The 12,250-nt window shown below is 46.8% G+C and overlaps 1 protein-coding gene across 6 annotated transcripts in view; it reads left to right on the top strand.

The window, feature by feature from the left end:
* LOC147114384 (E3 ubiquitin-protein ligase RNF130-like) overlaps window positions 1–12,250 on the top strand; it is a 220,144-nt gene that overhangs the window by 61,772 nt on the left and 146,122 nt on the right. The window lies entirely within an intron of this gene.

Genomic DNA, 12,250 nt, shown 5'->3' with positions numbered 1-12,250 from the left:
TAATTGGAAGTGTGAATGTGATTTCTTGTTTTTGGAGATGACCGAATTTTTGAGAATTTTTAATGACCGGGTGGATGCTGGGAGGACGTTTCCCTGGCTGGAGAGTCTAGAACACGGGGTCACTGTCTCAGAATAAGGGGTCGGCCACTTAGGGCTGAGTTGAGGATAAATTTCTTCACTCGGGGTTGTGAGTCTTTGGAATCTCTACCCGAGATCTGTGGATGCTCACTTGTTGAGTATATTCAAGACTGAGATCAATAGATTTTTGGATACTAAGGGATAGGGGGATCGGGCAGGAAAATGGAGTTGAGGTAGAAGATCAGCCATGATCTTACTCAATGGCAGAGCAGGCTCGAAGGGCCTACTCCTGCTCCTATTTCTTATGTTCTTAGAAGAGGGTGGATAAAACCAAATTAGTGGAGAAGTTTCACACTATCCATGTTTCCATTTGATGCAGTGCCGAAGAATGCATTGAAAGTAATCGCTGAGTTGAGTGTCTGAACCAGCTGTGGTATCCACCTTGATGCAAGGGGATAGATTTGCAAAAGTAATTGCAAATCCTACCTCCCAACCCCACCACACAACCTGTTCTATGTGTCCAAAGTGTGCCTATAGATTAAATCCCTGTCAGCCCATTCAAATTACAGCAGGCCATCAAAATAATAGGGGCTAGAAATTCATCTACTTACCGCCACTCCGTAGCGCCATAAAATGGCGGCTGCCGCTCTTTCGCCAGCTGGTGGCGTGTTCTGCGGCGGCCGCCATATTCCTCTCCCCCTTTGCGCTGCTGGTAACTGGCAGTGCCCTGGAGGAAAAAAAGGTGGCGTGTTGATGTCAATCGGCGTGCAACGGCAACTTAACGTCACCAACGCAAACTTCGACCCTAGCATTGAATTCAACACTGGGTCCTACGCACGCCAGGTTAACCTGTCGCGCAAGCAAGCTGACGGTGGCAATGTCTGCAGCTCTTAAAGGGACGCACACATCATTCAGGTAAGTTTAAATTTAAGGGTTTGGACTTTTTTTGATTTTATTGAAGTGGTGGCTTGCTGCAATAGATGTGAAAAGTTTTTTTAAGTGTGTAAGGAGTGCTGCTGGATGCTTGCAAGGGCTCGGATGGTAAATGAAGGCCTTTGAGAAGTCAGAACATGCTGCGAATACTCAGCAGGTCACACAACATCCGTGGAGAGAAAAACAGAGTTCACGTCTCCGGTCGACATGCTGCCTGACCAACTGAGTATTTCCAGCATTTTATGCTGTCATTTTACATTTACAGCATCCAAGTCACACCCCATCCTGACTTGGAAGTATATCACCATTCCTTCATCGTCGCTGGGTCAAAGTCCTGGAACTCCCTACCTAGTACCTTCACCACACGGACTGCAGCGGTTCATGAAGGCGGCTCACCACCATCTTCTCGAGGGCAATTAGGGATGGGCAATAAATGCTGGCCTTGCCAGCGACGCCCACATCCCATAAACGAATAAAAAAAACTCTGTCTGGACCCCTCAAAATGTTGAACATCTCTATCAAATCTCCTCTCGACCTTCTCTGCTCTAAGGAGAACAACCCCAGCTTCTCCAGTCTATCCACGTAACTGAAGTCCTTCATCCCTGGAACCATTCTTGTAAATCTTCCCTGCACCCTCTCTCAGGCCTACACATCCTTTCTAAAGTTTGGTGCCCAGAATTGGACACAATACCCCAGTTGAGGCCAAACCAGTGTTTTATAAAGATTCATCATCACTTCCTTGCTTTTGTACTCTCTGGGCTCGATTTTGCCAGGCCCGAGGAGGCAGGATTGAAGGTGTGTGAGGTGTTAAAATCGCAAAAAATGGCAGGTGGCTCTGATCCCACCTCTAGTCCGCCTCCGAGCAATTTTCCCAGAATCGGGGTTTCAGACCCCGTTTCCATCCTGCCTCCAAGAGGTGGGCTAGGCCCTTAACCAGTTAATTGCCTCTATAATCCCATTTTGAGAGGCCTTTCTGATTTTAACACATTTCCCCTGTCCTGCACGACTCCTCTGGAACACGCCAGTTAATCCTGACGGCCTCACAAGTGAATTGTTTACTAACAGCTGCAGCTCCACCATTAAAAAGGAGTTTTCACCAATGATCATTTGCAGGTGGCAGAACTTTGTTTTCTCAGGTCTGGGGGAACTTTTAGCAGGCATACTCATTATTGTGGAAGTTTGGAGCCTGACACCCATCTCCAGTGTGACCTCCTGGGAAACCCCGCTCCCCACCTTGACTGAGTGCTTCCTTAACTGAGGCATCTACCAGATGCATGGGAACCATTTATTTCCTTTCCTCCTGGACATCAGATTTGGACGAAGACCAGCCGCAGCAGCAGCGGGACCATGAGCAACAGCACCACCAACAGCAGCAGCAACAACAGGAGTGCCAAGCTGTGGCTCACCCACCTGAAGCTGCACAGGCCAGAAGACACCAGCGCGCGACCACATTGCTGCCCAGGATGCAAGGGACGCACTCATGTTGGCCAGATTTGCTTAGCCTGCACAGTCAAACACTTTTGCCTCGCACCTTCTTACCAGAGCATCGACAATGGACAAGAAGCTGCGGATTCTTATCGCTCTGACCACCACACTGACAATTGCAAGTGGCCCTAAGCCCTCAATGTGGAAGTCCCATTTGCGAGATGACTTCAACAGTTTGCCATCAAATCTGTTTATCATAACATTACAAGGATGGCTTGTCAAAAAACAATACAACAGAACACCCAAGTGACTACCCTTGTGATTACTTGTGCTTTATCTTCCTCTTGCGCGTGGTGCTTCCCCTGTGGCTTCAGCAGATGTGGAGGCCCCTTGCTCACTTTCTTGCTGCTCCTGTCTCGACACCTTTGGCGGGCGTCCTCTGGGGTTGCAAGCCTGAGAGTGCTCGGCAACAGTCTGCTGCTCCTGTGGCTGTGCAGGGGCTGAGATGCCCAAATCAGTTGGGTGAGGACTCTGGTGGGGCTCTGACCAAGGGCTTTGCAGTGGCATGGTCGTGTGAGCGCTTGGAGAGGAGACCCCACTTTCTTCTTGTCTGTCACCAACATCCCTCTCATGGGTCAGCCCTACTTCAGAGCTAGCAAGTGGCTTGACAGCACCTTGCTGCACTTCAGGGGGGCCATGAGGACCCTTTTCTGCACTGGAAGTCCTACTCCAGAGAACTTCCATGAAGGTCTGGTTTCTATGCTCAATAGCTGACCATCGCTCTTCAAGAGATGTCAATCTATTCTGAACAATGATTGTGTTTTGCCGACTTAGCTCCTCCATGGCTGTAGCCAACCTCTCCTCTACCGTAGCCATCCTTAACACGGAGGTTGCCATCCTTTCCGTGGTGATGCATTCATGCGCCAGTGCCTCCACAAAGGCTCTGCTCATGTTTGCTATGGACTCCTCCATTCGCTCCACACTCGCAGCGACCCTGGAGAAAAAACCTGTCAGAGACTCCTGCACCTGTTCCTGGAGTTCCAGCACTGCTCTCCTTCTGGATGGACCCGGAGGCACAGGGTCGACTGGCAGAGTCCTGCGCCCTCCGACGAGGACGCTCCACTGCTGTCCCTGTCTCCACCATCTGCTGATGCTCACTTGTGAGCTGTGATACACCAGGTGACAACACTACTCTATGTCCCGAAGGTCCCACTGAGGTGCGAGTGTCTGCGCTGGTGCTGGGTTTGCTGAATTCTGCTGACGCTGCGCCCTCAGAGGTTGCAGCTTCCTCTGAGGAGTCTTGAGGCTCAGGCTGTTCCTCCTGGACAGTGGGGACAGGGGCTTTCGATGGTCCTGTGGGGGAGTAAAGGAAAGAGTTAGAGATGTGAGGTCAAGGTTGCATGCACTTTGAATAGTGCAGATGATCATAAGTCAATCTGTTAGAGCATCAGAATCATTATCAGTGACTCATGCAATGTCAATGAGAGAGATGCCAAACTATTCTGTCACCCGCTTGCTGTGATGCGCCCGTCTGTCCGCCCTCCACTTGCGAATCGTTCTCGACAGCGGCGATTTCCAGGGCCGCCTCCTCCCAGGGGGTGAGCTGGGCTACTGCGGGTGGCCCTCCTCCTGTCCTCGCTCTTTCCCTCTTATTGTGGGCTCTCTTTTCCTGCAATGAAGGACACAAGTGGAGTTTGAGTGTAGAGAATCCATAGCATAGATACTTAGAAGGAGACAAAGGGCCCTCCCTGTGTGTTGTAAGTTGTTGTCATTGCATCACAGTGATAGGGAGTGTGAGGGCTGCATGGTCGAACAGTTAAGTGAATGTGACCATAGAGAGAGAGGGAATGGGTAAGGGTACAGGGATGTAAGTGTCAAGTGGGATGTGGAGGAAGAGGTTGGCAAAGCAGAGTGCTGGTGAGGAGAGGCGATGGGGATCAGATTGAGGGTGATGGGAAAGTCAAACTCACTTTTCCTGTGCGGAGAAGGTCATGAAACCTCTTCCTGCGCTGCAGCCAGGTTCTGCAGCACATAGAGATGGCATTGACCTCCTGGGCCACTTGCAGCCACACAGCTTTAGTCTGCTGGGGAGGCTTTTTCCTCCCTGAGGAAGGGAAGAGCACCTCCTTATTTGATCTTGCTTCCTCCACTAGCGCTTGGAGGGAGGCCTCATCGAAACTTGGAGCACACTTTGGCCTACTGCTGGACATAGTTTCTGAATGAAGCGATCACAACAATGGGCATAAAGTTTAAAATCGCCTAAAGAAGTAAGGCTGCTTGCAGGCCTTAAATCCAGCAGCATTGACTATGTAATCGGAGGCGACTTTCTGTATGAAAAGACTCATTGGGCCAGGGGTTTCTACACGCTGGAAATCAAGTGCCCAATTAGGGCAAAATCGCACTTTTTTCCCACCTCTGTTTATAAACCGCTTTCTCAACCTGCCCTACCACAATTCCCTGCGAGCTCCACAGCTTCGCTCACAGAGGCTGTGGGAAGCTGCAACTCGACACCCGGACAGAAACTTTGCCCCGGATCCCTCCAGCAACGCCATCAGGCTGCGCCACCTATCTCCATGCCCCCCAGACCATTTTCACTCGGTTAGCATTGCGGCCGTTAACTGCTGGCAACTTTGGTGGCCAACACGAATTTTTCCCCCATGGGATTTAATTTGATGCAAGAATTTGCCTGAATACTTGCATGCACTGATGTCGCAAATTGAACTCGGGCTAATTCTGACCCATTAGCCTGATGTCCATACAGATGAAATAATGGAAAACTATTCTAAGCACCAGGCTGGAGAAGTACTGTGTTCTACTAACTTGCAGGAAAAAATGTTTTTGTCCTGCAAGAGCATTCTCCCTTTTTAATGGAATAAAATTATGCTTTTTTTCAACATCAACTTTATCACTGACCATCAAGTAAGATTCTCCTCCCTTCTCTGGCATTCTGGTGACCAATTGCATGTCAGCGTGACCTTAGTCCATCCAGTCGGGGAATAACTTCACTTTAATAACTGATCCAAAGCCACCTGACCCCAGAAAACCCTGCTGCAGACTTGGAAATGTGTATTCCCAGCCGGTAACATTGTTTTCTGGGATGACAACAGAAAGTGCTGGAAAAACTCAGCAGGTCAGGTGACATCCGTGGAGAGAGAAACAGTCAACGTTTCGGGTCAAACCCTTCGTCAGAACTGAGAAACACAGGAAATGAAACCGATTAAAAGGCCAGTTTGGGGGCTGGGAAATGGGGATGAAAGAACAAAAGAGAAGTGAAGAGACATTAAGAGGTATTCAAAACCAGACGAGATGGTGATGGGACTAGTGGAGACAAAAGACGGCTCTAGATTAGGTGTGAAATGCGCTGGCAGAATGGGAGACAGCTGCCATGTGGGAGAGAAAAAACAAAACAAAGGTGTGGATAAAAAATATAAGTAAAAATGTAATGGGGGCCGAGGTTATGATCTGAAATTGTTGAACTCGATATTGAGTCCGGAAGGCTGTAAAGTGCCTGATCGGAAGATGAGGTGCTGTTCCTCGAGCTTACGTTGAGCTTCAGTGGAACAATGCAAGAGCCCGAGGACAGTGAGGTCTGAGTGGGAATGGGGCGGTGAATTAAAATGACAGGCGACCGGAAGCTCGGGGTCACCCTTACGGACTGAACGGAGGTGTTCCGCAAAACCGTCACCCAATCTGCGTTTGTTCTCCCCAATGTAGAGGAGACCACATCGTGAGCAGCGAATACAGTATACTAGATTGCAAGAAGTACAAGTAAATCGCTGTTTCACCTGGAAGGGGTGTTTGGGGCCCTGGACAGTGGGAAGGGGGGAGGTATAAGGGCAGGTGTTGCATCTCCTTTGAATACCTCTTAATGTCTCTTCACTTCTCTTTTGGTCTCTCATCCCCATTTCCCAGCCCCCAAACTGGCCTTTTAATCTGCTTCATTTCCTGTGTTTTTTCAGTCCTGACGAAGGGTTTCGACCCGAAACGTTGACTCTATTTCTCTCTCCACGGATGTTGCCTGGCCTGCTGAGTTTTTCCAGCAATTTCTGTTGTTATTTCGGATTTCCAGCATCCGCAGTATTTTGCTATCGAACCATTGTTTTCTGGGGTTGGGTGGCTCTGGAGCAACACTCAGTCTGTTCTCAGTCTATTTTTTGCAATGGAGCTGTTCCAGCAGCCACGGAGGGTGGAGACGCTAATTGGGGGGGTCTCCATATCGTCAACAAAATCAACTTTAAAAAAAAAGGTTGACTACCTGGTACGCGTGCAAGTTTCTTCTATATTTAAAAAAAAACACTCCCATACACTGTTTAATGAGAAATAGCCAGTCTGGATTCAGGAAGGTAAATTCCTGCCTGACAAATTTCCTTAACTTCTTTAGATAAATTTACAGCAAATCTTACTTCGATTTTTTCTGAAATGTTTTGACAAAATTCCACATGAAAAACTTCTAATTGCATTAAAAAAAAAACAACGTACGCAGCAATTCAGAGAGGAAATCTTAGATAAGCAAATTAGATTTAAAACCTAGAAGAATATCAATGTAGTAATAATGCTCGATTGGGAGGGCCGTGGGGGGGAAGGGGTGAAATGTTGAGCTAACTGCTGCAAGGGTTACTGTCTGGACCTCGGTTGTTTTCCAATCTGCATGAAAACTTGCTGACTGTTAAAGTAATCTTGTCAAATTGCTGACGGTACTAATATACGGAGAAGTGTAGAGATCGAACAGGGGGCTAAAGATTTGCAGAAGGATTTTGATCAGTTATGCAATTGGCCAACTGCAGGTGAATTTTATTGCTGAGAAATGTAAAGAACTGTACACTGGGGAAGAAATAAGTCATAATCGTACAGTGAATGGAATTGAATTAGCACAGGGAGACTTAAAAAAAAGACTTGGGAGACACAGACTGAACACCTTTTCAATGTTTAGACAATGTGCTAAAGCAATTTTATTAAAAAAGGTCGAGCCAAAACCGTAGATTTCAATGCCTATATCTCTTTTCCAAGGTGTGCAAAGAATTCAGGGAAGAACGACTTCCCTGAAGTTTAGAGGATGAGCTATGAAAAGAAATATGAAGTTACAGTTTATCGTGGGGCGAGGGAAGACCTCTGTTAAAAATCTTCCAGAGGGGCCCGCCCTTCCTGTCCATGTACCTTTCTTGACATTTTTCTGTCAACATTTATTGTAAACGGCTGTGTCACGCTTACCCATTCAGTTTTGCGATGTCATAATGTAGCTCTGGCCACTCAGTAATTCAGTTCCTGAAGTCTTTCCCAAATATGTTGCCATCTTGTATATTCAAAAAAAACATATTCATCAACTCAGCGTGCCAATACCATTGGGCAATTTACTAATACCTGTATATTAAATGGTATATATGGCTAGATAGGTAAAAATGTGAATATTACTTCAAAGTAACTTGGGAAAGTAGGAGCAGACACAATTTAAATTGGAGAAAATAAATTTAGAACAAATATTAGAAACACATTTACTCTGAAAAATGTTTGGAATAATCTGATACTAAGGTTCATGCAAAAAAACATTAGGGATTTTGAAATTGCAGTTGGATATTAATCTTCTTAGGCAGTCCCTGGGAACCGAGGATGACTTGCTTCCACATTAAAAATGAGTTCTCAGGTGACTGATGAGCCCAATGCGGGACCTACAGTCTCTGTCACAGGTGGGGCAGACGGTGGTTGAAGGGGCGGGTGGGTTGGGGTGCTTGGGTTGACGTGCGCTCCTTGCGCTGCCTGCGCTTGGCTTCCGCTTGCTCCCGGCGAAGAGACTCGAGGTGTTCGGTGCCTTCCCGGATGCTTCTCCTCCACTTTATTTTATATTAATATGTGAGAGTTGGAATACTGGCAGGAAGAGCCTTGCTGAACTAAATGGCCTTTTTTTTCCAGAGGTGAAAAAATAGCCTTGGAAATTAATTGCGTGTTCCTGGATATAAAAGACAACCAAAACATTAGGAGGTAGTGAGAAAAAAGAATTTACTACTGAGCAAGAGAGAGAGAGAGAGAGATTGGAGAAAGAAGGAAAGACTTGCATTTCTACAGCGCCTTTCACGACCGCCGGACGTCTCAAAGCGCTTTACAGCCAATGAAGTATTTTATGAAGTGCAGTCACTGTTGTAATGTTGGAAACGCGGCAGTCAATTTGCGCACAGCAAGCTCCCACAAACAGCAATGTGATAATGACCAGATAATCTGTTTTTGGGTTGAGGGACAAGTATTGGTCTGGACACTGGGGATAACTCCCCTGCTCTTCTTCGAAATAGTGCCATGGGATCTTTTACATCCACCTGAGAGAGCAGACGGGGCCTCGGTTTAACGTCTCATCCGAAAGACAGCACTTCCAACAGTGCAGCACCCCCTCAGCACTGCAATGGAGTGTCAGCCTAGCTTTATGTGCTCAAGTCCCTGGAGCGGGACTCGAACCCACAACCTTCTGACTCAAATACATAATTCCCTGAAAGTGTGAATGCAGGTAGATAAAACAACAACATCTTGCATTTATATAGTGCCTTTAACATGGTAAAAACAATTGAAGATGATTCACAGGAGCGCTAACGGACAAACCATTTCTTTTTAAAAAGGCCATCAGCATTTTGTTTTTTTTTAAAAGGAAGGACATAGCGTACAAGAGTAAAGAAGTAATAAATGTGTAGAAAGTAATGGTTGAGCCACAGTTGGAGTACTGCATGCAGTTATGCTGATAGGGTTAGATGAGGAATGGGAGGAGGCTGGAATAGAGCAGAAACACCGGCATAGACTGGTTGGGCCGAATGGCCTGTTTCTGTGCTGTATATCCGATGTAGTTTTGGGCACCCCATTCTAGAAAGGACATAAAAGAATAGAGAACATATAGGATGGGTTAAACAGAATGATGCTTGGGATGGGGGGAGAACTACAGTTCTGAGGAGAGACTTGAGGTACTGGTACTATTTCCATTGGAGCATTTAATTAAAGTTTTTAAAATTATGAATGGTTTTGATAGGGTGAAAGTCTATTTCCTCTGGTTGTGGAGTCGGTGACGAGAGATCATCAATTTAAAATCCTCACTGAGAGTGGGGAGAGTTTTGGAGAAATTTCTTCACTAGAGCGTGGATTATTTTGCCACGGAGTGGTTGAGGCAGGGACCATTGCTGCTTTTCAGGGAAATTTGGATAAATACATGAAGCAGCTGAAGATACAGGGCTATAGGGAGAGTGGGCGGTGGGATTAGTTTTGGATCGCTGCAGTAAGGTCCAGCACAGACAATAACAATCACTTGCATTTATCTGGTGCCTTTAACTTAGAAAAATGACCCAAAATGCTTCCGAGGTGTGATTGGAAAAAAACGGATGCCAAGCCAAAAGTGACAATATTAGAAGGGATGAGCAAAAGCTTGTTCCGAGATGGATGTTAAGGAAGGTCTTAAAGCGGCAGAAAGGCTTAGTTTGGGAATTCCAGAGCGTGGCGCCTGTACTGCTGTCGGCACAACTGCCAATGGTGAGCCGAAGGGAAGTGGGGGGTGCACAGGAAACCAGAGTCTGAGGAACAAAGAGTTTGGGAGGTTTGTAACTGCAGGAAGGTACAGAGGTACTGAGGGGTGATGCCATGAATAGATTTAAACACGAGAACAAGAATTTTAATTGAGGCTCCAGGGGACTGGGTGTCAACATAGATCAGTCAGGAAAGGGGTGATGGGTTAGCAGGACTTGGTGCAGGATAGTATATGGCAGCAGAGTTTTTTGATGAGCTGAAGTATGGAGGATGGGAGGCCAGCATTGGAATAATCAACTCTGGAGGTGACAAATGCATGAATGAGGGTTTCAGCAGCAGCTGAGGTAGGATGGAAGCAAGTGATGTTACGGAAGTGGAAATAGGAAATCTTTGTGATGAAGTTATGGGGTCAGAAGCTCAGCTCGGGTCAAAGAGGATGCTAAAATTGCAAACAGCCTTAGACAGCGGGGGATGGAGTTAATGGCAAGAGCATGGAGTTTGTAGCGGGGGCTGAAGACAATGGCTTCAGTCTTTCCAGTGCTTAGCTGGGAGCAATTGTAGCTCACGCAAGCAGTTTAACAGCACAGAGGCAGTGGAGGGGTCGAGCGAGGTAGCGTAGAGCTGGCAGTTAGCAGCATGTATGTAGAAACTGACCCCATGTCTGCGGATGATGTTGCCAAGAGGCATCAGGTAGATGAGGATGAAGAGGGGCCAAGGATAGATCCTTAGAGGACTCGAGGTAAAGTTGTGAGGGCTGGAAGAGAAGCCATTGCTGGAGATTCCTCTGGCTACGCTCTATAAAATGGAGGTAAGGGAGTGGTTGAGCAAATCGACTGCTACAGAGGTATCATGGTGAATGGATTGCCAAAGGGTGGGCAAACATGCCGACAAAATGGCCGCCTTCTGTGCTATAATGTTCTAGGATTCTCTGCTTTTGTTCGAGATACCCACATCCTATAATAATATATAAAATAAAATACATCAAAGAACTGATTGAATTGAAATATAGTGAGATCCACTGCATCATATTTCCTGTGGCAACTAAGGTAATAAGAACATAAGAAATAGGAGCAGGAGTAGGTCATACGGCGTCTCAAGCCTGCTCCATCATTCAATAAGATCATGGTTGAACTTTTACATCAACTCCACTTTCCCGCCCGATCCCCATATCCTTTGTTTCCTTTAGTGCCCAAAAATCTATCGATCTCAGTTGACTCAGCCCCCACAGCCCTCTGGGGTGGAGAATTCCAAAGATTCACAACCCTCTGAGTGAAGAAATTCCTCCTCATCTCAGTCTTAAATGGCCGACCCCTTATCCTGAGACTCTGCCCCCTGGTTCTCGACTCTCCAGTCAGGGGGAAACAACCTGCCAGCAGCTACCCTTTCAAGCCATCTAAGAATGTTCTACGTTTCAATGAGATCACCTCATTCATTTATACTCCAGAGAGTATAGGCCCATTCTACTGATACCTGGGATGGCAGGAATGATGTATGAGGAGAGATTGGGTCGATTGGGCTCATACTCGCTAGAGTTTAGAAGAATGAGAGGGGATCTCATTGAAACCTATAAAATTCTGTCAGGCCTGGACAGACTAGATGCAGGAAGGATGTTCCCGATGGCGGGGGAGTCCAGAACCAGGGGTCACAGTCTAAGGATAAGGGGTAAGTCATTTAGGACAGAGATGAGTGGTGAACCTGTGGAATTCTCTACCACAGAAGTCAGTTGAGGCCAATTTACTAAATATATTCAAGAAGGAGTTGGATATATTTCTTAAGGCTAAGGGGATCAAGGGATATGGGGAGAAAGCAGGGACAGGGTACTGAGTTTGAATGATCAGCCATGATCTCATTGAATGGCGGAGCAGGCTCGAGGGGCCGAATGGCCTACTCCTGCTCCTATCTTCTATGTTTCTATTCAATCTCTCCTCATTGGACAGCCCTCATTAGAAGGAATCAGTCTAGTGAACCTCCGTTGCACCCCCTCCAAGGCAAGTATATCCTTCCTTGGGTAAGGAGAGACAAACTGTACACCGTGCTCTCGGTGTGGTCTCACCAGGGCCCGATATAATTGCAGCAAGACGTCCTTGTACTCCCACCCGCTTGCAATAAAGGCCAACATACCAGTTGCCTTCCTGATTGCTTGCTGTACCTACATGTTAACTTTCTGTGATTTGTGTACAAGGAGCCCCAAATCTCTCTGAATACCAACATTTACTAGTATCTCGCCTTTTAAAAAAAATTCTGCTTTTCCATTCTTCCGACCAAAGTGGATAATTTCCCACTTTCCCACATTGTGCTCCATCTGCCACCTTCTTGCCCAATAATTAAC

This window comes from Somniosus microcephalus, chromosome 8 (assembly GCF_052327205.1).
Source record: "Somniosus microcephalus isolate GS21.2 chromosome 8, FLI_Smic_1.0, whole genome shotgun sequence".
NCBI lineage: Eukaryota > Metazoa > Chordata > Chondrichthyes > Squaliformes > Somniosidae > Somniosus > Somniosus microcephalus.
The sequence above is the reverse complement of the archived record's forward strand: the minus strand, read 5'-3'. Positions and strand labels throughout refer to the sequence as shown.